The sequence below is a fragment of the Netta rufina genome, assembly GCF_964035555.1.
Source record: "Netta rufina genome assembly, chromosome: 6".
Taxonomy (NCBI): domain Eukaryota; kingdom Metazoa; phylum Chordata; class Aves; order Anseriformes; family Anatidae; genus Netta; species Netta rufina.
Window position 1 is genome coordinate 6,609,680 of NC_140129.1, and position 27,317 is coordinate 6,636,996.

A 27,317-nucleotide genomic window follows, 5' to 3' on the forward strand; every position below is an offset into this window, starting at 1 on the left:
CCTTCTTGAGAGAATATATAACGATATTATGTTTGCTCAGATAGATTTTATTTAATCCTTTCAGAATATTGCATTAGATTAGGAGGCTCTGTGTACTCTTGTGTGTTTCTAGTAGGCAAAGGATAAAGTTGGAAAAAAAAAGAATTTAGGTTAAATTGACTTCTAATAGGAAACTATTTTACTGAAATTCAGAAGTGGATCTGTGTGCGATAAAGGACTGCATCAGTTAGACTTCTAGTCAAAGCATTGACTAAATTCTTCTTAAAGATATAATTAAGGATGTGTACTTTCACACCATTAGTGTAGCACTTTGTTTTTCTTCCACTACCTGTGAATTGATAACTGCTTTTGCAATGTGAAGTGGAACTCACCCTGTGGCAGCCAGCTCTACAAGACTCCATGTGAACAGCTAGCCAGCGAGAAGTCCAGAGCAATCTTGTCAGGTTAAGCGGTTTTGAAGATGCTCACCAAAACTATCGTAAAACTTTCTAACTCTTGACACTGCAAAACTCTGCTGCACGTCCCAGCAAAGCAAAGCACGATTCAGAGTGAATTACTGCTTTTCGATTGGCTTTAATACTGCCTACATGATGGTATTTATCAAGGCGGAACGTGTATGAAAATAATGGCTCCCTGTTGAAATCATATGGGTAGAAAGGGACCCTCAGCAGGCAGTGGGAGGCTCCACAGGAGATCTCAAGTGACGTACATCGTGAGTATGGATGAGTTGGCTCGAGCATAGCATGATGTGGAAATCAGAGAAGTTGGGTTTTGGAGAGCTCTCAGGAAGTGCAAGCAGCCTGCCTCTGCCCCAAAGTGGCTAAATCAGTTCAGTAGTTTAACAGTAATTTTCTAGGAGACTCTAAGAGTTCATTCTGATTCTACACACACACAGGCGCACACAACTTTTAGATATGGACATGTGATTGTGTTTCATAGGCTGGTCATTTTATTTTACTTATTTATTTTTCTGTAGCGGGTACGTGGATAATAGCTTTTTATCCAGTGCCTTAGCTGAAAATGTCTGGTATATGGTGCATGACTGGGGAAGGCATTATAAGTATTTGTCTTGTTTTTACAGCTTGTTTTGATGACTATTTGTCAGAATTGTTAACTGTTATTTTGGCTTTAGTAATGTACTTGGCCTGGATGTGCTTAGGAAACTATCTGCATTATATTCTTGACTTCATATTCTTAGTTCCAGTAATGAACAATAGACAGTGATATGCCAACAATATGCCTGTAGCTTGTCTGTGTATTCAGGCATTCCGTAACATCTGAATTCCTTACTCCTTTCTGCTTTGTGACCTAGAGTGAAAAATGCATGAATAAACAGCCAGAGAAAGAAATTAATTCTGGTCAGACTAAACTCAGTGAAAATCTGCTAGGCAAAATTCAGCAAGTGAAAAACAAAACATCTCTTGTTAACATATTGTTATCATAAAATCTTGTCTTGAATATTAATTAGTATTTAAGAAAATATGGAAGTAAATGTGAACAACTATTTAACTGTCTTTATATTTAAAGTGTCATAGACTCTTTTACTCCTATGTGGAAAAAAGTTTCTTATCAGAGCACCCTCAGTGCATCTGGTTACTTGACTGCACTAAACAGCACAGGGACCAACTTTTAGCACAGTGAACAACTGGTGCTACACACAGGGATAGCCACTGTCTGCTTCTTCAACAGATTTTTTGGAAATCTGAATTGCCAACATCTTATTTACCAACAGTCCTCATTTCTGTGTTTCTCCTGTACTGCACTTTCATATATATAATGCTCTCTTATTATAAAGGCAAATGTGCTTTGCTATAAATGGTGGAAAAAGCGCAGTGGAAATGTCTTCCTGTTTGTAGAGTTTCTAATCAAAAGGGAACCTCTTGGGAAAAAAAAAATAACTTATTGTAATGATTGGAAAAGTCTTTACATGCAGAGATATAAATTTTTCTTCCTTTCTGAGGAAAGTATATGCTCTCTAATGAAAATGTGAAACGAGGATCTTCACAATACATAATTACTATTATTACTGTTAAATGAGCCATCTTTTAGAACGTATTGAATCAGTAGGCCTCTGTTTTACTTCGCTTTTTAATCAGAACACTATATTAACTTAAAATCCTTTTGGAAAACCTACAGGGACAGTATTAGTCTGAATAAAAATTATAATGGAAATCGATGAGAGGAAAAATAGTACAATGTCGATGTGAGTAATAACATTTAAAACAAAGGAAATGTCAAACAAATGTTTTTTATTAATGTTTACTTTAGGATTGCATCACATACAAAAGGAAATGACACATCATTGAAGTATATTGCATGTCTAACTCAAACCAACAGCACAATTTATCTTATGTCATTAAGTCTTATACAAATAGTATTTTCCCACAAGGGGAATATTTACCTCTGCTTAAAATATGAAGTAATAAGTCTAATTGAAAGAGGAAGGTGTAATTCATTGTAAAGGTATTTTGTGTACCACTAGAATTTCCAACCAGCATAGCTTTTGCATTCAGCAGCAGATATAAACTTTTACAACGTTTACAACGTTCATAGATATTAGAAGATCTATGCTGGACAGAAGGGAAAAAAATATGGCTATGAGTCATAATTAGCAGATTTGATGAATGTTTTTGTTTGTTTGTTTTTGTTTTTTGATTATTTTTTTTTTTAAAGTATGTGAATAGTAAAATAGATGGTTAAGAACCCTTAAGTTTTATTGCAGTCTCAGCAATGTTTTTGCTTTTGATGTATACTTGGAGAATAAAGGACAGTATTTGTCCATGCTTTATGAGAAGGTTTGACTTCAAAATAAATAAAATAGTTGTAGCATATTTTTTCCAGTCAACAATATGAGTTGGTGGTGTGATTTCCTTCCACTAGGAAGGAATATGAACCTAGAAATGAGAATTTTGCATTTAACAACAAAAATAAGGTTCTGTTCTTACTGCTCAGGGTTTTTTTTTCATTTTATGTCCACATGAATGAAATTATTTGGTTCCACTAAAGTCAAATTCTTTATTATTGTCGTGATCTTTCTTGGCACAAGCTTTTACTTTGAAGTAATTTTTTCTTGAAGTTAAATAATTAGAGTCACATAGACAGTTCTGGACAAGATTTTAATCAGTAAATGAAAACATTAAAAGAAGTACATTGAGATACAACTCATTGTCCAAACCCTTTCCACCTCTTTTAAAAATTTTGTTTAGATTAAAAAAAAATCCTCCTTGTTTGAAAATGTATTGCAGTCTTAAATGCTTTTGTATATCCAGTAGTATCAATCCTTCCAGGTTTATGGGCCTAGGAGGGTCACATAATACCTCACTGCACTTTTTTTCCAGTTTGGTTGCAGTCTCCTAGTGCTATATACCATTGTTCTTGTATTTCACTTTAGTAAAAGTAAATTTAAAAAAAAAAAAAAAAAAAAGTGAGAGAAAAGATATCCATTTAATTTAAGCTCTGTTTATTTGTAATCTCCATTTTTAGCTGTGTACAATTTTCTTCTTTCCTCTACTTTTATTGCTCATGACATTAAAGCATTTTCCTAGTTTCATGAATTTCTTTCACATGGTTTAACCTCTGGTAATTTTGATTGTTTTCATCATTAAACTGGGGAAAGTGTGTCAGTTCTATTCTGCTAATAAGAATATTAATCACATCTTTGTGACAGATTTTATTTCTACACAACACTGCGATAATCCTAAAAATGTCTTTTAACACAGACTTGGAAGTTATTTCTATCTTTTGAAAATTATGTTGATTTATTAGAATATGTGGCAGAAATCACATTAGATTTTCATTAGTATAGTGAGAACAATCAAATTTCCCCTCTTTAAGCAGTTAATTAAGTTGACTGATGACTATAGTAAATAATGGTTTAATGTAGTAAAGGTTGTGAATGTAAGGAATAAAATTAGATTCAGGAAAGCCTACCACGTCTGTTATTATTTACATAAGCAAAGTTTCTACCACTAGAGAATGTTTCTTTTTTCCCTGAGTTCGTAAATTATTTGTTCCTGAAAGCTCTGGGACAAATGTATGTTTTATTTGTATGTACCAAATCATGAACTTAGTTATTGACTCTAAATCCATGTGTTGATTTTCATGTGGAATCCCCTACCTTTATACCTCCAGTAATGGAAAAGGCAGTTTGTTGCATCTGTAATGCCATCCCCCGTGAACACCTCATGTACCTGGAAGCCTGGTAAAGAGGGTAGGGAATGGAGACCTGAAAGGCAGCCTGTGTAAGTGAGGAGATGAAATGTACTGACAGGTGAGTATTCTACATCTCCCAGTCTTGCAGGATTGCTGCTATAGGGAACTTTCACACAGATATGTGGATGGTCACACGAACAGGCCACAAATAGGGACCTTGTGATGTTTATCTGAAAACCTGTCAGAAATGGTTTTGTTGAAAGGAGAATCTTGATGACCTTCTTGTATGAAGAAGCGGCATGTAGGAAAACTACTGAGGGGTTTGCAGAATCATGTAATTAGCTGGAGCTTTCTCTGAAGGTCTAGGTAAGAAACAATGTGATATGTGAAAAGTTTTAAGATCAGAGGAATCTGAGACTGTTATGACCATTTGAAATCTACTGAGATATGCTTTTTAACCCTAGAATGCTGATCATATTTTTCATAACATATATGCACATTTCCTTTACTCTGCATCCATCTCTTCATCACACCCTGCTAGTTCTCTCTCCCAACTATTATAGTCCTCTCTTTCATGGGTATTTGTATGCATTTATTTGAGGAAAAGATTAAGACTGGGATTTGAAGTGTGCATGCAGTGATGCTACTTCTCTAAAAATAAAAAGTAATTTAAGTCCTTCACTGGAAGTAACATCTAGAGGAGAAGATGGTGAATTTGGCAGAAACTCTGGAAGAGCCATAACAGAGAAGTTTCAATTTTAATTTACTGTGACTTCACTGGCAATCTCTACTTCTTTAACCTTATTAACTGGAAGAGACAGAACCGCCATGCGAGAGATAACAGAGAGAAATTGATGGCACTTGAACTCCCTGCTAATACTTTCTGAATGAAAGAGCTCCTTTGAAGACAGTGCAGCAATCGGATGACAGATTCTGTGATAGCTGGGCACTTCTTAATGGCTCAGCTCCGGAGGGGTCACAGATCCACAGCTGGAAGTAAGGTAGCATTTCTGGAGGGACTTGAGTTCTCCTGCCTCAAAAGTCATCTTCTATTCCTGGATGACTGCTCTGTAATTGAGTTAAAAGAGCAGCTGTGTTGGTTCAATAGAGACCTTTTTATATAGAAGTAGTACCATTTATTCCTTAGAGGAACAAATATTCTGCTGGCAGAATGATGTTACATGGTACTATCTTCCCAAGCTAAGGAGAGGGAACCAATTATAGAAGCAAAAGATGAGAAGTGTAAGGAAATGGCTAACAGCTCAGTGAGCTGCAGTCTCAGTGTAGCACAGTTATGAAAATATTGACTTTGCCAGGTCTAGATAAAAACAGGTCTGGAGTTAACAGCCCGTGGCTATACTCTTGTGGTGCCTCTCTCCATCTATCAGAGGTGTTCATGAGCCACTTACTTGAAGTGAAATTTTCTTTTCACTTTAGATTATGCCTTTGCAGACTGTAATTTCATGCCAAGCACTTCTGTGGATGTTTGGGGCTTATCTTTTAATCCTGCTTTGTTTGCTTTGCTATTCTCTCTGCTCACAAGCTTTGTTGTTAATAATATGGAGAACAGGAACAGCAGAGATTTCACCACAGGCAAATTCACTAGAAAGTTCTCCTGGATAACTAAGGAACAAAGTTAGCGAGATTTATACATGTTTTTTCAGCCATAACTGATTTGAAGAAGTTAATGGCTGACTGGAGCAGGCTCCTAAGATTGCCAGCAGCCGGTGAGCTGCCTAAAACTCTATTAATTTATGCATGGTTTATTAATTTCTGTTTTTCTTAGTTGAATTTTTTGGGGCTTCTGTTCAGTGTTTGTATGCTAGTTTCTATGCTAGACTGTTTTCTCAACAGTGGGAAGACGTATTTTAGTCAAGTTTGACCTCTGCAGGCAACCTAAGAAGATCCCTGCTGAAGGCTGCAAACATTTGAGGAGTATCTGGCTGTCCCAGACATCCAAGGACATGACTTTCACTGCAGTGTACAAAGTTCTGGTCATACTGGTGACCACCACGCTACCCCCTTATGAACAGATTTGATTTTTGTGTAGTGCTTAAGCTCTTGGATGTCCTAGCAGAATGAAGCAAATGAGGCTACAGCTGTTCATCTGCAGCCCCCGCAAAGGAGAGTTACATAAGTTGCAGGGAAAACAGTCCAGCATTTTTGTCAAAAGTTGATCATGATGCTGGATTTTCCAACTGTATTGAGAAATTAAAAGTGCATGTATTTAATAGATTGGAATCTGTCAGCTGTACCCAAATAAAACCCCTATTTAAGTCAATGGGAGGTTTTACTATAGAAAGGTAAAGTAATAGCAGGTAAAAGTGGCCTTACATGCTTTTGAAAACACCATTGCTCTTTTCAGAGGCGAATGTAATATACTCCAGAGGGTACAGTTTCCCTTTATGAAACATGCATGACTTGTATTAGCCACTGTTTGTTGCGTCTGTGCTTAGTACTCAAGTGGTAGCTGAATAATTTAAAATTGCAGACATGAGTCATTAACTCTCCTATCTTCTATTGCTTTATCAGAAACTGACCTCTACTGAGTCTGTTTGCAAAATGGACTGACTAAACAGCAGTTAAAGTGAAGTTAGTTTCCGGCTATTCTGTAACAGACCTCACTTCTTTGGCTATTATAAGTGGCTTGTGAGAATAAAATCCAGTTCTTATAGGATTCCCAGAACCTTTTAACAAAAGCTTGGTCACAGCAGAACATTGTTTTCTGTCAGTAGGTAGTGGTACTTACCAGAGCAATAGGGAACACAAGAAATTTGGCATGTCTGTATTGGAACTACGTTGCCGTTTAGAGAAGTGGTCTCCACAGGCTGGTGATGTGAGAAAATTAAAATTGTAGGGCTACAGATTTTGTTTTCCCTTCCTGTAATGATTAGAAACCTGTTTGTTTGTTTGTTTTTTATTGAAAAACACTGTATCTTGGTTTGGGAAGGAATAAGCAAAGAGTGAGAGTGCCAAACTAAAAGCTTCCCGAGCAATAAACGCAGACAGCCAGATGTGGTTCGGTATTTCACCAAAACAAGGACAGCTTTGGCCTTGCTAACAAGCACTGGTCTGTTACCAATGTGACAGACATCAATTATAGGTGAAAGCACGCGTATTTGGGATCTGATATTCTCCCACGGCTTGAGAAAAATAACCTTGCTTTTGACATTGTAATAGTGATGCTTAGCACCGGAGCTGAATTGCAACGCTGCCGACATGACTACTGTGGTGGGTGCTGAGCCCAAGCCGTGCATGCAGCCGTCTGCTCTCAGGCTGGGGCTGCCCCGGCCTCCTGGCTGATGCTCTCAGGGTCTGGAGAGCCTCAGAGCAGTGAATTATTTGTTCGTGGTACACACCATGGAAAAAGTACTGTGGGGTGAGAACCAACTCTGAATTTTGTGCTAATTCACAGGCCTGCTGCTTGTTGTGAAAGTCTGGCGGCATGGGTGTGAAAGTCAAATATAAACATAATATACAAATTTCCTAAGATCTCTGTTCCACAGTCTTGTGGAGACTGCTTAACACTGTTATTCAGCATTATGACAGCAGTTTTACAGAACTGGAAGGCAAAGGACAGGTTACATTTTTCTGTGTGACTTTAGAAAAAAAAACAAAACGAAACAAAACAAACCTGACTCCTGAATACATTTAAGCTCAACAGCTCAGTGTTTTATTCCTGTCCCCAGTCAGAGCAATGACTGCATGTGAAACAACACAACTGGCTGTTAAAAATAATGCTTGGGGTTTTATCGTCTGAGGAGGGATTAATGGGCAAAAAGGCTTGCCATTCTGTCATTTTTCTTTTTAAAACCAGGTGTAAAGCAGAAATTATCTTAACAAGCTGTGGAATATAAGATGAGGGTCTTCTGTGGGTTATATACCTATATTTAATTTAGCTTATAAATGTATTTATTTATGTCTAATATACATGTAAAACACTACTTTTATATCATAATCTGTGTTTAAGAAGCAGATTTTAAGATGTTCTTTAGCCAACCTGCTAAAAGGCTGTCATCTGTTAACCTCTGCAGGACCTTTTTCAGAAAGGTGTCCAATCACAGAACAGAACTAGGATTGTGTTAACATTTACATTCACATTTACATTGCTAGTTTCCTTGGTCTTGTGACTGGCCTTTGGTGGTGTTTTCTGATCTGGGCACAGATCCCAGCCTCACTAACCTCCCTTGCCCATCCAATCTCAGCCTAAACACAAGGATGTGCTTCCTGTGTCAGGTACAGTTCACATGAAGAACCTGTGTGCGTGCTGCAGGACAAGTCCTATGTTGTCAGCTGCATATTCATGATTTTCTGAATATGAATAATTATGTAGTGAAAGACGCACTAGGAGGAAAAGCGAGCAAGCTGTTTCCAGGTTTCTTATCTTCCTCTCTCGGAACGCAAATAGTTAAGTTACTGTTTTTCATAGCATGGTTACAAAACAAGAAGGAAGAAAAGAGTTACTACAGATGGAAATAGACTTTTTTGCAGATGTTTTATAAATTGTTTGGTTTTCTAATTACCACCACGACACTCTTGTGCAGTAGTTTCAGTAAATGATTTGTCTGAAGTTCCACAATGAATTGTGGTCTGTATGTTTAGATGGACATAAGCTCCCTAGGAAGCCAAAACTACTAAGCGGGAAAAGATTAAATATGAGCTTCCCTGTGAGCCCTTTTTGCACTTAACTTCCAGATGTACAAATCTGCATTTTTCAGGTCAAGTTTCTTCAAGAAATTTGGCTGTGAAAGCAGTAGCACCTAAAGTTTGGCAACTCTTATTGATTCTCACCACTTCTTTGAGAAGGCTACAAAATCTTTGTTTAGAGAACCGCCCTTATCATCTTGCTTCTGTTTCCTTTTGGAAAAGTAGCAGCTTACAGGGCAAGAAAAATCTGACCTAATAGCATCCAAAATATTCAGGGAAGAACTGTCGAAGCAGAAAATTGCACAGGTTCAGTGGTTTTATAGCTTTCCCACTAAAGCAAAGTTTTTATAGGAAAACACAGGGTGCATAAAACAATCAACAGAGGTAAGCTAACACCTCCCATTGCCTGAGTGCAACTCCAGCCATTGTCTTTACTGTTTTTCTCTCTGTAGCACTGGATCTCCTCTTACCTCCCTTTTCTTGAAGGCTAACTACTTTGCTGAAGGTGTTACCAGAACAAATACTTGGTGACATCAACGCACCACCTTGTGGTTGCAATACAAATGATTCCTGGACATGAAGGACATTTTCCAGAATGTCACACTTTAGTTTACTGTAAGTAGCACATTCATAAGGATGTTTTCCAAAATGTCCTTCATAGTCTAAAAATCACAGAAAAAAAAAATCAATGGAATCTAGATTTCTACACCAAGAGTTGCCAAGAGGCTTAGGTGGGACTTGGTTGCCTCACTGCAATTTTCTGTGTCTAAGGTAAGAGGAGGACTCTCATCATTATAGTTGAAGAAGGGTCTGGACCCTGTGTCTTTATTTCTTACCACAACTACTACCTTAACCACAAAAAATACTAAAAATATTTAGCATTTTCCAAAGATGAAGGCCAAATATTTAATAAGCATTTTGTTTTTTTTAGAATGTAACATTGCTTTTAGAAACAACAGGGGAGGATTTTCTTTATCCTACAATAAAGTCCAACATACAGCATTTTAACGAGGTGTTTGCACTGCAGTATGTCACTGCGCATAAAATGGGGAATGCATTTGCAGAGAGTGCGAAGCTGCCTTGTCTTTATGACAGCAATGCATAGGGTACCAACAAGGTCACCTTAAATAGCATGCCCATGAGCCCAACCATTGAATAGCCAGTTAGCTATAGAATCCAACTGCAATGGAAAAGATTTTGCTCTGTTACTCAGATGGTTCCTTAGAAATAATAGTGACTTTCTACACAACGTAATGCGTACTGGATTTTGATTTGTAATCTCAGTTTTAGTATAAGAAAAACATTACTATGAGTTAACAGATTTTAGAGAATACAACTATATCTCTTTTTAAAGAAAAATCACATACCTTAATAAATTATAAATATTGGGGAAAATAAATAAATAAATAAATAAATAACAGCTTACCCAGAAATACTTTGGTGGATGCAATTTCTATAAGTAACATGGTAATAGTTGATTTCACAGATCAGCTTAAAATTAGTAGATCTGAATTGGTTGGTTTTATGATTAGTTGCATTTTTCCAAAAGCATTAATACAATAAATTAATCCAATAAAAAGAAATAGACAATTTATGTTTCACGTAAAAGTGTAAGAGTGAAAATAAGCATGTCAGAAAAAAATCACTTTCATTTTGTTTTCGAGCTTCTATCTTTCAAGGTTTCCAATCTGTTTTGTCCAGTCGTTTTCACAGAGATGGTACAGAGTGGAGGTCAATCAGCAATTTTAGTTGTTGGTAAAAGCTTTAAATGGATTGCTACTTTAAATTAACATCTGCCGTAGATAAAGTATCTCTGACTTAAAAGAAGTACATGCTCTAATAGGACAAAGTGATGATCATCTTCATGGTTTAGTTAATAACACAGATAAAAAGGCTTGTAAAAGTTATTTATATTGTAGTGTGTTCAGGTGAAACCACTAAGAAGAATGTAATTTCCTCTGCCTGTGACTCCTTGGGCCAATAATATCAACTTTCTTTGAAAGTTTAGCAGGTTTGTTGTTGTCTTGAAAAATGCCATGATTTTCTCTTCTAAGTGTGCAAAATGGAGTTTAACATGTTAGTGGGATATAAGCCACTTTTTTTTTTTTTTTTTTTTAAAACAGAATGAACTCCATGTCAAATCGTAAGTGTGTTGGTATACTGTGGTGGTTTTAGTGATGTGAGATGTGGAGAGGTTTTATCTCCACGGACTTTGAAAACACACTCGCATAATATATATCCCATAACTTCTTACTTTATTAATCAACTGAGAAACCCTAGTGTTACGCAGAGACTGACAATACGTTAGTTGACTTGCAGCCGTCACCATGTATGCTTTTGGGCATTGTCTTTAATCTTTACGATAATCTGTTCTTCGTTGCAGTCTGTAGAACTGTCTTTTCCTGAAATCAGACTGAAATCATAATGATGTTTGGGTGTTAAATCTACCTTACAACATCAGGTCAGAAAATTATTCCATACTCGCTTTTGAAATTTAAAGATTAAATTCTGAGACAAGTAAAAAATAACAAGTACTAACAGTACTGAGGGCGAGGGGTGAAAACAATAGGGGAGGATATAAAATTTAATTTGTAAATATTATATTATTTGCTTTTACTTTAAAGCAGATTCACGCATGTAGGAAAGGTCAGATAACTAGTTTTGAAACTTTTGTCAGTAAATTTGTAACCTGTGAATTTGGTCAAAATAGCAGGCAAACCCAAAACAAAATTGGACCTTATGAGAAAAAGTGCAGGATAAAATCATGTTTTCCAGAACTCATTTTGAGGAACCTTTCTTCTATGTGTTCATTAACTTACCACATGCTGACAAATGAATAAGAACAACAGCAATGCATAAAGAACTTTTTTCATGCTGTGCCTACAATAAAGACATAACAATTTTACTTCGAAAGTTTTCTAGTTTCAGCTGTTATCTATGCTAGATGTCTGTTTTGGTGGCATTCACATTAAAGTAGGTATTTTCTATCAAGTAGATTTCACATGTTCCACTTAATCATCTCCATCCTCAGGTTCTCATTATGATTTTATGAGACCAATGGGACTATTTAAGCTAACCACAAGTTCTCTAAAAGTATTACACAAAATTCTAAATTATTTCTCTGATATCCCACTATATTTCTATGTATACTTACAAAATGTAAGAAAGAAAACAAACCAATCTGAGAGAAAATCTTATAACTCTGAGATAAGAGAGCAGGTATAAATCACATAGGGTTACATTTTTGCTACTTAAGAAAGCAGAACTATAAGATCAAAAGAAGCGCTTAAGATCTCATTATTCACTTATATATATATATATAGGAAACAACCACTTCATGATTTAAGAGACCAATTAATATGAAGTCAAGTTCTCACTAGGAATATTCAGTTACTTCTCTGTTCTCCAAAGATTAGAAATATAACATTTCCAAAAAGAGAGCTATATAAAGCAAGCAATTTGAAGATATTGGTGTTAATCTGTAACTGACAATTAGAAACACAGGTCTACTAAGTTTATTAATCAAACCTGTTAGCTATCATCTGATACTTCATGGACAATGTGTTTGAGATTACAAATTTAGACTGAGCGACGGAAGAGGTACAGATACAGAAGTACTACCTCTTTGTGTTTAACTGATTATGCTGCTAAATGTAACCAGTGTTCTTAGGCTTTTTCTTTGCTTGTTTTTCTTTATTGCCAGTTATACTTCAGTGGCCTACTAAATAGGTCATTTTCAACAATATTTATCTTTCCTTGCTGTTTAGTTCTTCTAAATATTTATAGGTGGCTATATTCTCCCTTACTAGGCACTTGGCTAATCTATACAAATGTATCTGCTTTATAAACTATTCATTTTAGCCCCTTGCCAGATTGCATGTAATTAAAAGCAAATTAAACATGTGTCAAACCTTATCAATCAGCAAGCCTGGAAAAACAACTCATCTTATTAAACTACGGTGGCTTAAGCTAAAAGAATGGCAACTTTAGGTTTTCTAAAGGAAAACCCATTCCTGTGCAGATCTAGCACTGTGTCACAGGCTGCTGCTGCCAGCTTGGCTGTATTGGTTCTGTTTGAGACCTGACCACTGATGTGGATGTGGTTCATGCAGGTGGGTTGCCCTGTGGTGCCCAGGAGCATAGTAAGCAGAAGATGCCCCTTTGCCCACAGACCCAAAGGGCCCAAAAGACTAGGTAGAAGCAAATACATAATGCAGAGAAGCATCGCGTGCTCATTAGCTCTTTGAATATTAGCGAGTTTGTGGTACTCTTCATCCTGAGAGCAACCTGGAAGTTTGCTAATTATGGTGACCCTTCAGACTGAAACAAAACAAACCCCACTGCAACATGAACACAATTAAAGTATTTAAAATCCTGTCAGTATTTCATGTTTACTTTTAGGTATTTTGATCCTTTACCTGCAGCAACATGTCACTGTGAAAGGTGTTTGAGGTTTATGAAGGTTTTGTTTGTTTGTTTTAACACATGGATTTTGGAAGCATGGAGGATTTGTCCATTCAGCAGGTTTCCTGGAGGGGTGCATGTAAATATCCACTGCAGGAGAAGATACCTAACAATGCATGCTTAATTACTGAGTGACTATCAAGTTTACTTCTAAAGATAATCTCTGCTTAGATTATTTAAACTCGATTCAACTCAGTATCATGTTTACTGTGCTACAAGTTTACAAAAAAAAAAACAACACAAGTGTGTGTGGGGGAGTTAATCTTCTTGATATTTAAGAGTGATGGAGTAATGTCAATGGTTTGGAAACAACATCTGTGGGCAAAATCCCTGAAATGAATGGGAATATTGCAAAAAGCTCTTGTGGTTTTGGATCAAGCCTGTCTCTATAAAGTTTGGGAGAAAATTTGCATGCACATCCATTTGTCCATGCAGATGTCTATTTCTGTATTCAAAATAAACAATTGCATGCATCAACAACTGTTTTCACTTGCAAGTAGGGGTTACTGTGCATATAGATTTTATAGGTGCTTTACAAAAAAAAAAGTCCCTTTAATAAGATAGCCAAAAGCAGTTCACATTTCAGTGTTGTTATTCTGAAAGAATCATTCTTGACACTGTAGCCTAACAGTTGTGAAATATTATGTCTGCATGTAAATAGTTGTAGATTACCTAATTCAGATTTGGAATACAATAAGGTAAACAAATAGTGACTCAGTGATGAAAATGAGGTACCAATTTAAAAGCTTAATTATTTTGTTAACTTTAATATCTTTCAGGTTTAGTTGTCTAAAGTGTAAGGATTCAGACCGTAACCTCCAAGCTAATCCAGCCATGTAGACTCTCAGGTCAGCTGGATGTGTTAATGTGCCACCACCATGACTTTATGGATGCTGCCCTCTGCAAGGTCAGTACGACATCTAGTGGGTCATAGCTTCCTTTTGGAGGTGTTTTTCCAAGTGTCTAGAGAATTCATGAATTCTGCCTATCTTCTTCAGGTGAGACTACTAATATTAATTTCCTTTAATATATTTATTATCATACGATGTTACTTTATCAGCATAAGTTTCTGTAGAAGCCTTATCTGACAGAATGAGGGAAGTAAAAAGGGAATAAAACAAGTAATAAATAGCACGGGAGGCTTTACTTAGTTTATTGGATGTGGTCTTTGGTTTACCCTCATTGCCACGGAGGAAGCTGAATTGTGTAAAAATGATAATCCTGATTTTTTTTGGCATTACTACTTTGATAAAAGGGTCAATTGGAAATAAATTTTGCCTTTTAGTTATAGCGATAGGGAAGTCCTGCAGCACTCAAAGATCAGCTGAAACAAAGAGCAATTTGCACGTGCATCCTCCCCATTTGCCCCCAATATTCCAGGGAATTTGCAGTTTTGCTGCTGGCCCACGGCAGCAAATGGTTCTGGTGCCTTCATTCACCTTCTGCTGCTGACTCAGCTGTGGCAGGGAGGGGAATTGCTGGTACTGGGAGGCTCGAGCCTGCAGCACGTGTGCCCAGACCAAGCGGTCACAGTGCTTGCGTTAGTGGATGGAGGACACAAGACAACTAAGCTCCAACCATTCACAACTATGTTTAGCTTGGATTCAAATTCTGTAAAAATAAAATGAAACAGTATTTTTTTTTTCCTAAATCAGCTCCCAGCTGCAGTGGTTGAATACCCCCGATCAGCGTGCAGACATTACATTTTTCTTTGTCTATGCAATGCCTTCTATCCATGAATCAGAACAAAGAGAGGCTTTATATATCATTTTCTCTCTCTATTTGCTGGAAGCACAAAGACTGTGCTGCATTTATCATGAGGGCTGACAGAAAGCATATGGATATAGGTATTCCTTGTTGCAGGCAGACGTTGTTCTGCTGACAGAACGCGAGAAAAATCGCCAGGCTGCTCCAATTTTTCATACTAGCTGCACTGGGCGTTTAATGACACGATTGTAGCAATTTGGTTCTATTACACAGAATAGAGAAAGATGTTTAATTTCATAATGTTTGGAATGGCTGCTTATTTATTTTTTTAACATCACAGGGACAGACTGGAAACCCTTTTCCTCATCGGGTCTAGCCTAAAACTCAGAAAAATAGCAGATGCTCTACAGTGTAAAAGCAGTCCAAACAATTGCTTGGTTCCTTGTATAATCTAGTGCTCTAAAATGCCAGGGCCTATCACAAATATGCTAGGGAGACCAGATACAGAAATTCATACAAACAGCAATGGTGAGCATCAGATCAATTGTTATTGAGAGTTTGGTGTGATGCTGGCTGAAAATGAGCAGGCATCTCTAGGCTGGCATTTTGGTTGTGTTTGGTAAAAGCTGTTTTTATCTTCCACTCTCTAGGTAATTTTTATTTTTCTTTTTTTTTTTTTTTTCTTCTTTTTTTTTCCTTGTTTCTTTATTCCCCCAATACTGGTAATCATAAGCATTTGTGTCAGATAACTTCCATAAACTCTCAACATACCTGGAACTCGGATCAAATTTCCACAAAGCACATGCACTGTTGAAACAAATGAGATTAGTTGATCTCAGATCATCCTCGTACCTTTCTGTGTTCTACCTCTGTAATATTTTTCATTCTCAAATGTATCGATAATTAAGTCTGGAATACTTTAACTATATCCTTACTCTGAAAATACTTTACAAGGAGACTTGTGTTCTCATCTCTTTGCTACTGATGTCAATAGCGGAAGCACTAAAGGGTTAAATATCTAAGAAAGCAAAATATCTTAATAATTCAATTTTGTGTTAATTCAAGATCGTCATTAGCTCCATGGGTACAGGGATATAAGGAACCTGGCTGTCCGAGATATGTCCCTGTATAAGACCAAGTGATACTATAAACTATTCTAGACTGATCTTAATTTCATCCTAAGCCTTTCTTCGTAGAAGTTTGAACAAGCATTTTCTTCCTCATAGAAAATACTGTCTGATCATCTCTGCAAACACTCTGTACCAGAGAGAAAGCCAATGAGTGAAGAGCAATTTTCCTGCAATCCCAGTACATTATCTGTTCCTCTGGTAGAACTGAAAAGAACAGGAAACACGTAACTATAGCGATGCAAAACTGCAAAAGAAACCTTGGCAATACTTACTTATGTTAGTGGTTCTTATTGGTGCAGGAAACCATTCAGGAATGTCAGCAATATTAGTAGCAAGAAAATAACATTCTAGTTCTTTTACATCTTCTACTTTTCATTCCATCTTGTAATGTTTGGGTGTGGTTTTTCTCCTTTTTTGTGCTTTTTCTTTGTGAAAATTTTATTCAGTCTGAAGAAAAAAAGAAAATAAATTATAGGAAACAGTTGAGATAATATGTCAAGTGCATTGTAAAGTGACAATGTCTAACACAAAATGAAAGTCTCTAATATGATATAAAAGCCTCAAGTATGTTATGCCATCTGCATCGTACTTGCAGACATTTATCTTATTGGTCCTTGACTTTCAAAAGCATCCTGGAATTGAGCTCAAAACATCCTTTCTTTGTCTTTCCTTGTTGTTTTCCATTGAACAGTGAATTTTTTGGTATTTTATATATTCGGGATAGCTGATATTCTGAAAGCTCTGGGAGTCTAGAGATAGGAACCCTTTCCTTGGACTCCTTCATGCTATACCTGGGATGGTTACTATGCCATAGATAATGGTATACATTAACCTGTATAGGATTAAGGTACGATGACAGTAAGAATTTTGAAAGCACGAGCAATTTCACATTATGAAGCTCAAGCATCTCAGGTTGTTTAGGCTGTGGACTTTGTAGCAGCCAGTCTGTGAAATAATCCTTCAAACATGCTAGCACCATTTATAATTAAAGAAATGTTAAAAACATTTTGTAGTCAGTGGTGTGGTAATGTCGTGAGTGTAACTGGGTCAACAACAGTAACTCAACAAGAGTTACTATGAGAAATAAAAGTGATGGCAGCATCCAAGCCTGCCCATTTTTAATGACATGATGATGGCTTCTTAGAATACAGTGAGGAGACCTCAAAGCTTAGTGCTCTAGCTTGTGATGGTTTTTAACCCATTTTGTTTTCTTCTGCATATGTTTTAAAAACATAAACATTGTTTGAAAGCATAATCGTGTTAGTAACTGCAGTACTGTACACTTAGTGATTATTTCTAGATTTTGCCTGCTTGAATTAGAGAACGTTGTTATTTTTTTAAATATGATCTGAATGCACTAATGCAAATCATGCATGGGATTGCCATACATGTTCTTTTTTTTTATAATTGTCTGCAGTAGATGATGATGATATCATAGGACCACCTGTTTAAAATACATGAGAATTTTAGTGCTCTTTCACTCTAGCTTTTACCAACTTTATAAAATACTATGGTACCTAATTTTAATGCTCTTATGTAATAAAAACTTTATACTGGGCAACAACAATATCTCAAACAATTGTTTTTCTCATATGTGTACTAGTTTTAAAAACTATGAGCTTTAGGAAAAACTATTTTACTAAAAGATGTGGTTGAAAAAACATTGAAAAATCTTTGCTTTCGGAGTTGACACTTTAATACCACCACAGTATACATTCTGTCACTCAGTTTGTGTGCAAAACCCAGAATGAAGTAAAAATTATACAATATCCAAGAACCACTTACCTGGATTCACAGTGATTGTTGACAGGTCATGTTGGTATTTTAATTTTAGAGACTGTATTTCAATCTTTGGAAATATTAAAAACACAGAGCAGTTGACACTGATAATTCTATTTCTTTGGCTTAAACAGATCATTTTCTATGATGATCTATCATTCTATGATGATTTTCCTCCATCTCCCAAACTATTTCCAGCTCAGTAAAGCTCATGTGAGTGATGGTGTCTAATATCATACAGTAATGTAGGAACATAAAGTTGCAATATTTTTTTTGTTGAGGTGTTTGTCTTGCAGTCTATATATTATTGTCTGATTGTTGCCCCAGGCAGCATTTTTCCCTTTTTACATTATTAATCTTTCCTTAAAAATATTATGAAATGTCAACTTTGAAGGTATAGAAGACAAATATTAGATTGGAAACTTAAATACTCATGAGTAAGATAAAGTGTTATGTGAGAACTTTTGATTAATTGCCAAATTCTGGAGAGGCAATTTTTTTCAGTGTGGGTGAATTGTTTTTAGTAGCACCACTGAAGTAGATTTACACGCCGATTTAAAGGATGATCACTACTAAAATGTCTGATGCAAGAAGTAGTTGTTAGTTATTAGTGGTAAGAGGCAAATTTACTTTTTATTTGTTTAAACACAATGATGATCTTTAGATATACAGTCAGGGTATTTGTTTTGATATCAAATAAAGAATTCTTACATTCCTAATGGATAATTTCTATAATGTGTGGTGTTTGTATCAAGTCAAAAATCATTGTCTTGTTGGGGCTAAAAAAAAAAATACGTGCAGAAAAAGATGACTCTTGCCCCAAAGAGCTCACAGTTTAAAATATCTGAACTTTACGGAGTATGCTTAACATTGTATAAACAGAAGATAACATGAAGATAATGTGTGGCTTAGAGTGCCATACAGTTTAAGAACTCTTCTCAATGTGATTGTAATGAAAAAGCTTTCCTTTTTCCCTTCTCTGCAATGCAAACTTTGAAGTCCATTTACTCTTTAATGAAACCTTATCCCAGTATGTTACCATTTAAAAAATTGCCCCAAAGTGGACAAGAATTTACACTTGAATCCACCAAAAAGTCAGTAAATCGATGCCTGTGTAAATCACTGTGTATAATCTGAGTTTTATATTTGCATAATGACTTAGTGGTGCATATTTGCTATGTAAATGTGGAGTGTGTAGAGGTGGTGTTAGCTCCAGGGAGAAACATTTTTGCTGTACTTGTCAATCGGTGTTCCTCTGTCCAAATATTTTTTTAATAGAAATGTTACTTGTAAAATCTACCTGATGGGAAACAAAGGTAAATAACCTTAATACAGGAATCGAATCCTACAAACTTTGCATTCTGGCTGAGGCATAATTGTAAGGGGGATATTAAAGTACTATAGGAGAAACTAAAAGGACATTTGGAGTTTAATACCAATTAAAACATTAATTATTGATTGGGGAAAACCTCAGTGTGTGTTTATGAAAACAGATGCTACACGAATAGAAATGTAGGGAAAAAATAAGGCTATGCCTTTAAACTGACAGCCTTTCAATTGGTAAAACAAAAATAAGATTAAATTAATTACACAAGGAAATGAACTTTGTATCGCAATATCACAAGCTATACTGCATAAATTCATGTCCTGAGGGACTGCTAATAAGAACTTCTGTAGCTCATCATTTGGAAGTTACAGAAGAGCAAAAGCAACAATAACAATGCCTGGGTGTATTTGTAGCTTTGCTCTGAGTGTGACCCATGTATGTGCCACTGCAGAGAGAAACACTGCAGTGGCCTTCTGCCCTATGATTACAGCAATGGAGGGAATACCAAGACCAGAGAAATAGTTTAAAATATTGTTGCAAGATTAAATGGATATAGATTGGCCATGAACAACTTCAAAGTTGATACCAGGAGAAAGTTTCTGATTACCCCTAGAGTAAATTTATTTCAAAAAATAAAAGAGTCCTGCACATAGCTGTGATATCAATTTGTTGTTGTTGTATACTGTAGCTTTGTTTGCAGTACTTTCTTCTTGAATTATGTCCCAGGCCTGGTCCAGTGGGCCGGGTACTGCTTTTGAGGATAGAGGATTTTACTACAGGTACTTGGAAGGCTGCAGCTTGTTGCATCAACCCTGTACTTTGTTTTGTAGCTTCTTTGGGCATGAAACCTGTACATGTGTGTGTGTACATCTTGCACAAGGATGTCTGGAGGAAATTCACCGGCAGCAATGAGATGAGACAAGAAAGTCAAGGGTCACGCCACAGCTCAGGAGCGAGGAGATGGACAGACAGGCCAAAGGGAGGTATTCTGGTCCAGGAGGCCTGCACACCACTGAGAACATTTTACATCCAAGTGGAGATGAACTCTTTCAGGTGTTTGTTACTGAGGTTGTTCTTCAGTACTGGATGTGGGGGTTTCTGGGACCTCTTAATAACCATGTGACGTCCATGGTCACTGCTGCTGGTTGGTGTGGGGGAGTTGTCCAGCTGAACAACGCTGGTCACGTAGCTGTATGGATGGATTGACTCAAACCAAATTGATAGCAATGTTATTTGCATGCCTTAGTACTGAAACTCCTGTAGCTGCTGTATATCATGACAAATCTTTTTTGCTGGCCTGAATTTGCATTTTTCTTAAGTCTTTTTTTTTTTTTTTTTCTTCTCCAAACTTCTAGCAGAATTAATAGTCTAGAGGCACGTGGTCTTGCAGTAGAACTTTATGTGTCTTTGAAAAATATAGACCAAGTTCCATACAGGGGAAATGAAAGAGCTGAAGATTACCTTCAGCTGCCCATGATTAAGTTTTGCCCATAATGTGTTTTCTCTGTCTCTGCAGGCCTCTTATCAGCCCATGTTTGTATTGAGCAATGCACAAACACCCCTTTTGTACATAGCCAGCTATATTTCTCCCAAATTAACTGATTTATTTATTCAGCAGCATCTAGCTTTAGATGCTTTTTCCTTAGCATCTTTTGGTGTTGTCATGAGCTTTGATATGCATTCCCGGTAATTTGATTGTAATTACTTCTGTCGTGCACGCATTTATCAGGTGCCTTGCATTTTAGTGAAATAGGGAAATTTAAAGGAGCACTGAGAATCACCAGTTTATTTGAAGTGCATCAGGTATAATGTTTTCATGAGAGTCCAACCAATCTGTTCATCATGGAAGTATCTCCCTTGGAAAGTGACAGCACCGCTTGCCAAGCAAAACGCGGCAGCGGTGCAGCTCATGCCCCTGAACTACCTTCAAATGAGCATGCTAGAAAGAGAAATCAGAGGCACCTGCCTGCCCTGTGAAAATACCTCTGGGATCTTATTTTTCTGCAGATGAAGGTGATTTATGTACTTTGTAGAATGAAAAATGTACTGGACATGCTATGTGTAATGTTATTCATCAGTGAATCTGCAGGTAAAGCATTGCTGCCCTGCTGTAGGGCCGACCTCCAAGCCCCATGGCTGTATCTGAGAGCAGAGCTGTCATGAACGCTTTCAGGCAATTTCATTTTCATGGAACCGCTAGAAATTACACTCTCTGATTCATCATGGGGAATACAAATACTACAATTACACAATTATCTGGCAATTTAAAAATTAAGCTTTTTAAATTTCAAGGAATTATACCCATAAGACACATTTAATCAGGCATGGCAATAGGCACCCCCCTAGGCTTTTGCCTCATGTTAGCACTGCTCGCTGTAGCGTGTGCTTTGTTTTATGCTAGGGTCACATCTCTGCTGCCCTTCCAGTCAGCTCAAGATTACTATTGGCTGCGAATTGTTCTAATCAGTATTATTCTGAAAAAAATGATGTGCCTAAATGGTGTGTAGGCTGATCATCCACTGAGTATAGCTTTGTATTTTGCTTCTGCAAACACGTTTGAACAACTGATCAGTGACCAGTGGTAGACAGTGCACAGACTTACATCCTTCTCATTCTGCAAAGACTCCTGTCTCATTTTTGATGCCCAGAGACAGGTTTAAATTACATTTTGAACTTGGAAAATGCAGTGGGAGAAATACTGACTGGGATCTATACTCTACTTCATGCAAATACCACAATTCTTATTTAATTGCAACCAATTCGCTCTTCCTTTTTTTCCCCCATTGTTTTTATGTGTTCACATTACAGGTTTTTAGGAAGTGCTCCCATACCAGTTTCCTCCTATAAATCTAATGGTACCATAAAAAAAATAACCTCTGCCTTTTTCAGACATTAAAGCCATTAGTTCTGTGTTGCTCTCCTCTTAGAGAGATGATGATTGTTTTTGAAGTCAGGTTGAGGAAAGGAAACTGCTCCTGCTACCTAGCTGCTAAAGCACCTTCTGAACCTGAAACTGAGAATTCAAAGGCACATTTTCCTTCAGGTATACTCCAGATTACACACAGGTTAGGTGTGCAGCAATATGAGGAGATATGATGTACCAAAATTAAATTCTTCTACGCTTCACATTTGGCCTAAACAATGCCAAAGTAACTAAGTACTGAACCAAATTACTAAGTATCTGTCATGTCAGATCCAAGATACAGCTTTGGCATAGAAGCCAAAGATTTTCCTTGAACTATGAGCATGTAAATGGCATGCAACTGTAAGGGGCATAGCGCTAGATGAAGAACAGGGCACAAACTGCAGTCTGCAGGGTGATTAAATGTGACTGGTCATAAGGTATCTCTGTGTGCCTCATTTTTTACCTTTTAAAAAGAATATGGAGGAAAATCAAACCTTTTAGATCACTCTAAATGTTGAGATCAGTTCAGAATATCTTGCTGTAGCTCTATCAGATGTTGTGCACTCCGTGAACCACTTTGCCAAATGCTGCACCCTGTCTCTTGTAAGTCTAATGAGACCATAAAATGTTGCTACTGGTTTGATCCTTTGATGGGTTTAGATCTGAAATAAAGCATTCAAAATATTTTGCACTTTATGTAAAATGGATGTGTTTATCAGGAGATTACAGAGAGAAACATCCTGCTGGGTCATGACATGTGTTTTGCTAACTTAAAAAGATGACTTACTGGTACATACAATTTACTGCTAATTTCAGGCAGAGAGGTTTCAAGCTATAGGAATACTTCCAACTGACAAAGCCATTTTCTTTGTAAAAAGCCAGTGCACTTGTATTAGATTTTATTAAGGCATCTAAATTCTGCTGTTAAACAGGAATATTTTTCTAAACTGGTCAATAGGTGGTACTGGAGCAAAGTGTAAGATGCTACATGTAATGATAGTAACTTGTGTTGCAAGATCATCTGAACGTGGGAAAATATGTTTTGACTCCTCTGGCAGATCCTGCTGCAAACTGTTAAAGGACAGTGGCACAGAAAATGTATAAATTTCCTAGGGTGGATTTAGATGATGATAAAACTAAACAAAACTGCAGGGTATTCAGAGCAAACTGTCTCCTAATCTTTTTCCCATTAGATCTTTGTGGGCTGCTTTTGTGCAATGCTGCTGAAGTTTTAATTGACCGGAGGGGAAAAAAGCTTACTTGGTGGTGAGAGCATCCCCTTGTGGGACCGCTGCAGCTGGACCCCAGGCTCCTTTCCAGCTGTTGTCATGGAGAAAGTCTCACTTCACTTTTTTATCCTAGTGCTTCTCCCTTCATAGGAAAGGAGATGCAGCTCGAGGGCATTTAGGGTGGAGCATCGTCTCCTTGGTCCAGGCTTGCTCTTCTAGTGCACGTTTTGTTGTTGTTATTATTATTATTATTATTTAATTCACTGTTTTTAAAGGGATTTACATTATGTGCAGAGAGGCCTGAAATATTATAGTCAAAGAAGGCTGTCTTAGTGATCTCAGGTGCTTGTGATTATTTAGAAAAAACAAGTTATATCTGGTGCTGACATCAGTGTGCTGAGTTGAGGCATTTCACACATTAACTAGTAGGAGGAAGGTGCCTGAATTCTCTGACCTCTTGTTCTCCTATTTACATCCAAACTGCCCATCCTCAATTTGGACACAAACCAGATTAAACAGTCTGTGATTGCCTTGGAATTAGAGGAATCTTCATTTTGGCAGGCTTTGCTTATCAAACAGGAGTCACTGCAGATGTACCATTCAATTCCTAGATTGCTGAGCCAGAAGCTTGCCCCTGCATGCGGCTTGAGCTGTGCCACTGGAAGAGGACAGTGAAACTCTCGGTGATCCCACCCTCTCTCCTGCCACCCCCACCTGAGGAGCTTCAACAGAGAAATCCTCATATCATGGATGGCTCATGGCCTATATGATCACCAAAACGAGGGTCACGCTGATCTTCAACTTGAGAGCATTTTCTAAGGTAAGTAATGACTGCATTGATGCAAATTTTTTGACTAAAAGAAAGGCTCAGTGCTGTTGTGTAAGTGAGCCTAGCATCTCTTCCTCACTTTGCATCCCAGCTCACATTTAATAATGTCATAAATCACAAGAAGTTAGTGTTTTTCTACAAATATTTTGCCTTTATGATAAATCATGTTTGTTGGGCCATGGTAAATGTATACTACTAGAGAAAGCAAGTGTGCATGCAATTTAAAATTCTGGAATATTAGAGTCACCATTAAGCAAAATACGATGAAACTGATAACTGATTTCCAGCTTGCTATGAAATAGTGAGAATAAGGAGTTATTTGATAAATCCAAACTGATGTAATCACTTGTTTCTTGCACAAAATGGTTATATGCAAGCTGACTTGCAAGTTATCAGTCTACCTAACACCAGGTTCTGAATTTCTATAATGTTTTCTTTTTCGCACCTTTGGATCATGTAGGAGCTATCAGAGACGCAACCCAGAGTCCATGGGTGAGCTCGGTACCAAGCCTTGTTTTGCTTAGGCTCAGGCACTTCTGCACAAAACAGCATTACCTGTTATCACAAGCCAATGGCAGGGGCTGCAGCCTCTCTGTTGTATGTTTTGTTACATTAATGCAAGAAAATGCAGGTTTCAGCAGCTGTTTGAAAACCCCTGCTTAAATTTAATAACAGGGCTTTGTGATCTATGCACTGGACTATCTCATTAGCAAACGTAGCTTCTTTCCTTGCTCTTCAATCATCTACAGACCATTATCTGTTTTTCCAAATTGCATTGTTTTTCGGAACTGTTTGTTAAATCATTATCCCACAAAAATTGCGGCCTTATGGGTGCATCTCCAAGAGGAGATCTATCAGAAATCACTAGCTCCAATCCAAGACACAGCAATCTTTCCCTTGCCTTCATTGACTACCTTTAGCTTTTTAAATAAGAGTCTAGTGAATGATGATGAGTAAGTTCTCTTGTACATGCCTTAATATACTTTTTGTCATATAAATAGAGGGATTTGTAAAAGCTGAAGCACCTCAAACATTTACAGGAACATGTGAAAACACTGAAGAACAGACACCAGGCTATAAATACCGATGAAGCACTCAGCAAATGTGTTTGTGAAGACATCACCTCATTGTTCATGCAGTATTGAATTTCCCCATCGCTTGGTAAGTGCTACTAGCATCAAATAGTAAAGTACCATGACAAAAGCAAGATGCAGATGGCTGGCTGTTTAAGTCATTGCTTGATCTGAATGCCAATGGAATTGGATTTAATAATGCTCAGGGAGCGAAAGCTGTTGTATCCAACTCCCCGCCCCCTCGCCTGCCTTGTTCATCCAGTAGTACTTTACAGCACAGGTCAGTCTGTCGTCCCAGGTCACGTAATGACTGAAGCATTACATGTAATAGTAAGTGGTAAAATCTAAAGGCTGGACTGTGTCTTTTGCTGTCATATTGATGTAGCTCAATTGGTTTCAATGGGACTACTTAGGAGAGCAGCATCCTCTTAATTCGAGGAATCAATTCTGCACGTTACAACATGGGGAATGATTAGAAGAGCTCTATGGATATTTTGATATAATGGCAGATATTCTCCTGTTAGAAATCAAAGGCATTTCACAGAGATTAAAAGAATACTTGAAACTGTAGTTCAGTTGGACGTGTCATTCTTTCCCCATATTTCTGCTTTTGGATAATATGCTCTTCTCTTTTGATGCGTTGGCTAGTATCTTCCTCCATGGGTGTTCTAAATTCACAGGCCTATTAGCTAACACAAATCAGTCTGACCTTCATCTGCCCAGTGGGATCTCTGCTTTCACCCAGCTCTGTTTAACCCTTTCACACAACTAGCCTCTCAGGTGGCTTTTTCCTCACATGTCACATGCACTCATGCACGGTTTTCCTTGTTAACAGAACAACATTAGAAAGGAACTAGAAGAGAAATAATGTGGTGACAGCATCGTCAATGCCATGTGGTGGAGTGATGCTTGGATTTTAAGCAGATTAATGATGTCAGTCTGCATTTCTCCATCTAACATTCAGTTCTGAGCAAAATAATGATCAAACTCCTTTGAAAAGTGTATCTCTGAGTAATGTTATGAAAAAAATCATTTAGTATATTTTGGTGTTGGTTTTTCTGTTGGTTTTGCTATTTTATCACTTTGCTAAAGAAGCATATTAATTGTATTACCCAGATTCCTTTCATATTTATGAGCTCTAGGGGTGACCGGATCTCTGCCAACCTTGTGAAACTGATCTATGGAAAAAAAAAACTGATGCAGATATTGTCTAATGTGTGTTTCTTCCTTAAACCACCAAAATCTGTAGTTGCCTGTAAACTTTCTTGGCTCTTGAAACTTATCGTTTCCACAGCTGCCAGGACACATATGATGAAACAGATGCACAAAATGAGGAAGGACTTGGCATAAACAAGCGAAGCGTACTGCTCCGTCACGGACAAATAAACACCGGATTTTCTAGAACTGTGTGACTGTGAGTAAAAACAGCACTAGACTCAATTCCTGACTGTATGTGGGAGAGCAGTTGATGCTGTGATAGTGTGCACTGTCCAGATAGTCGTTTAGGTCATGACAGTGAAAGGAAATATTATACTTTTCTGGCAGAATTGTATTCTTTTAGACTTGTTGACAATTTCTTGCTTTATTTAAGTAGAATAAGATGAACCATAAAGCTACTCCAGACACCTTGATCTTGCTTGACAGTTCACGTTAAATCAATTGTAGTAGAGTTAAAAATAAAAATTATTAAACTGAATATTTTTGCTCCTAGGAAGATTAAAGCTAGTTAAAAAATATATGTATGCTGATGCTGCATTTACATACAAGTGCCTGAGATAAACCTCTAATGTAAAATAAATTCCCCTTTACCTGCTTTTAGTGACCAGAGGATAGTACATTGACACTGCTGGGGGGTTTGCTGCTCTGTTGCTCCTGTGATTTGTGTGTAGCTTTCAGGGAGAGTCGACATGCCTTATTTCATGTGAGCAGCATCTAAAAATCCAGATGCTGCAGAAATGGGACTGTGCATGGCTGGTGAGGATGCTCCCTAGGAGGAGCAAGAACCAGAGTCTGTGGGGCGCTCTCATCCTGCCAGTGGCACCAAAAGCTGGCAGCAGCCGCAAGCAGCAGAGCCC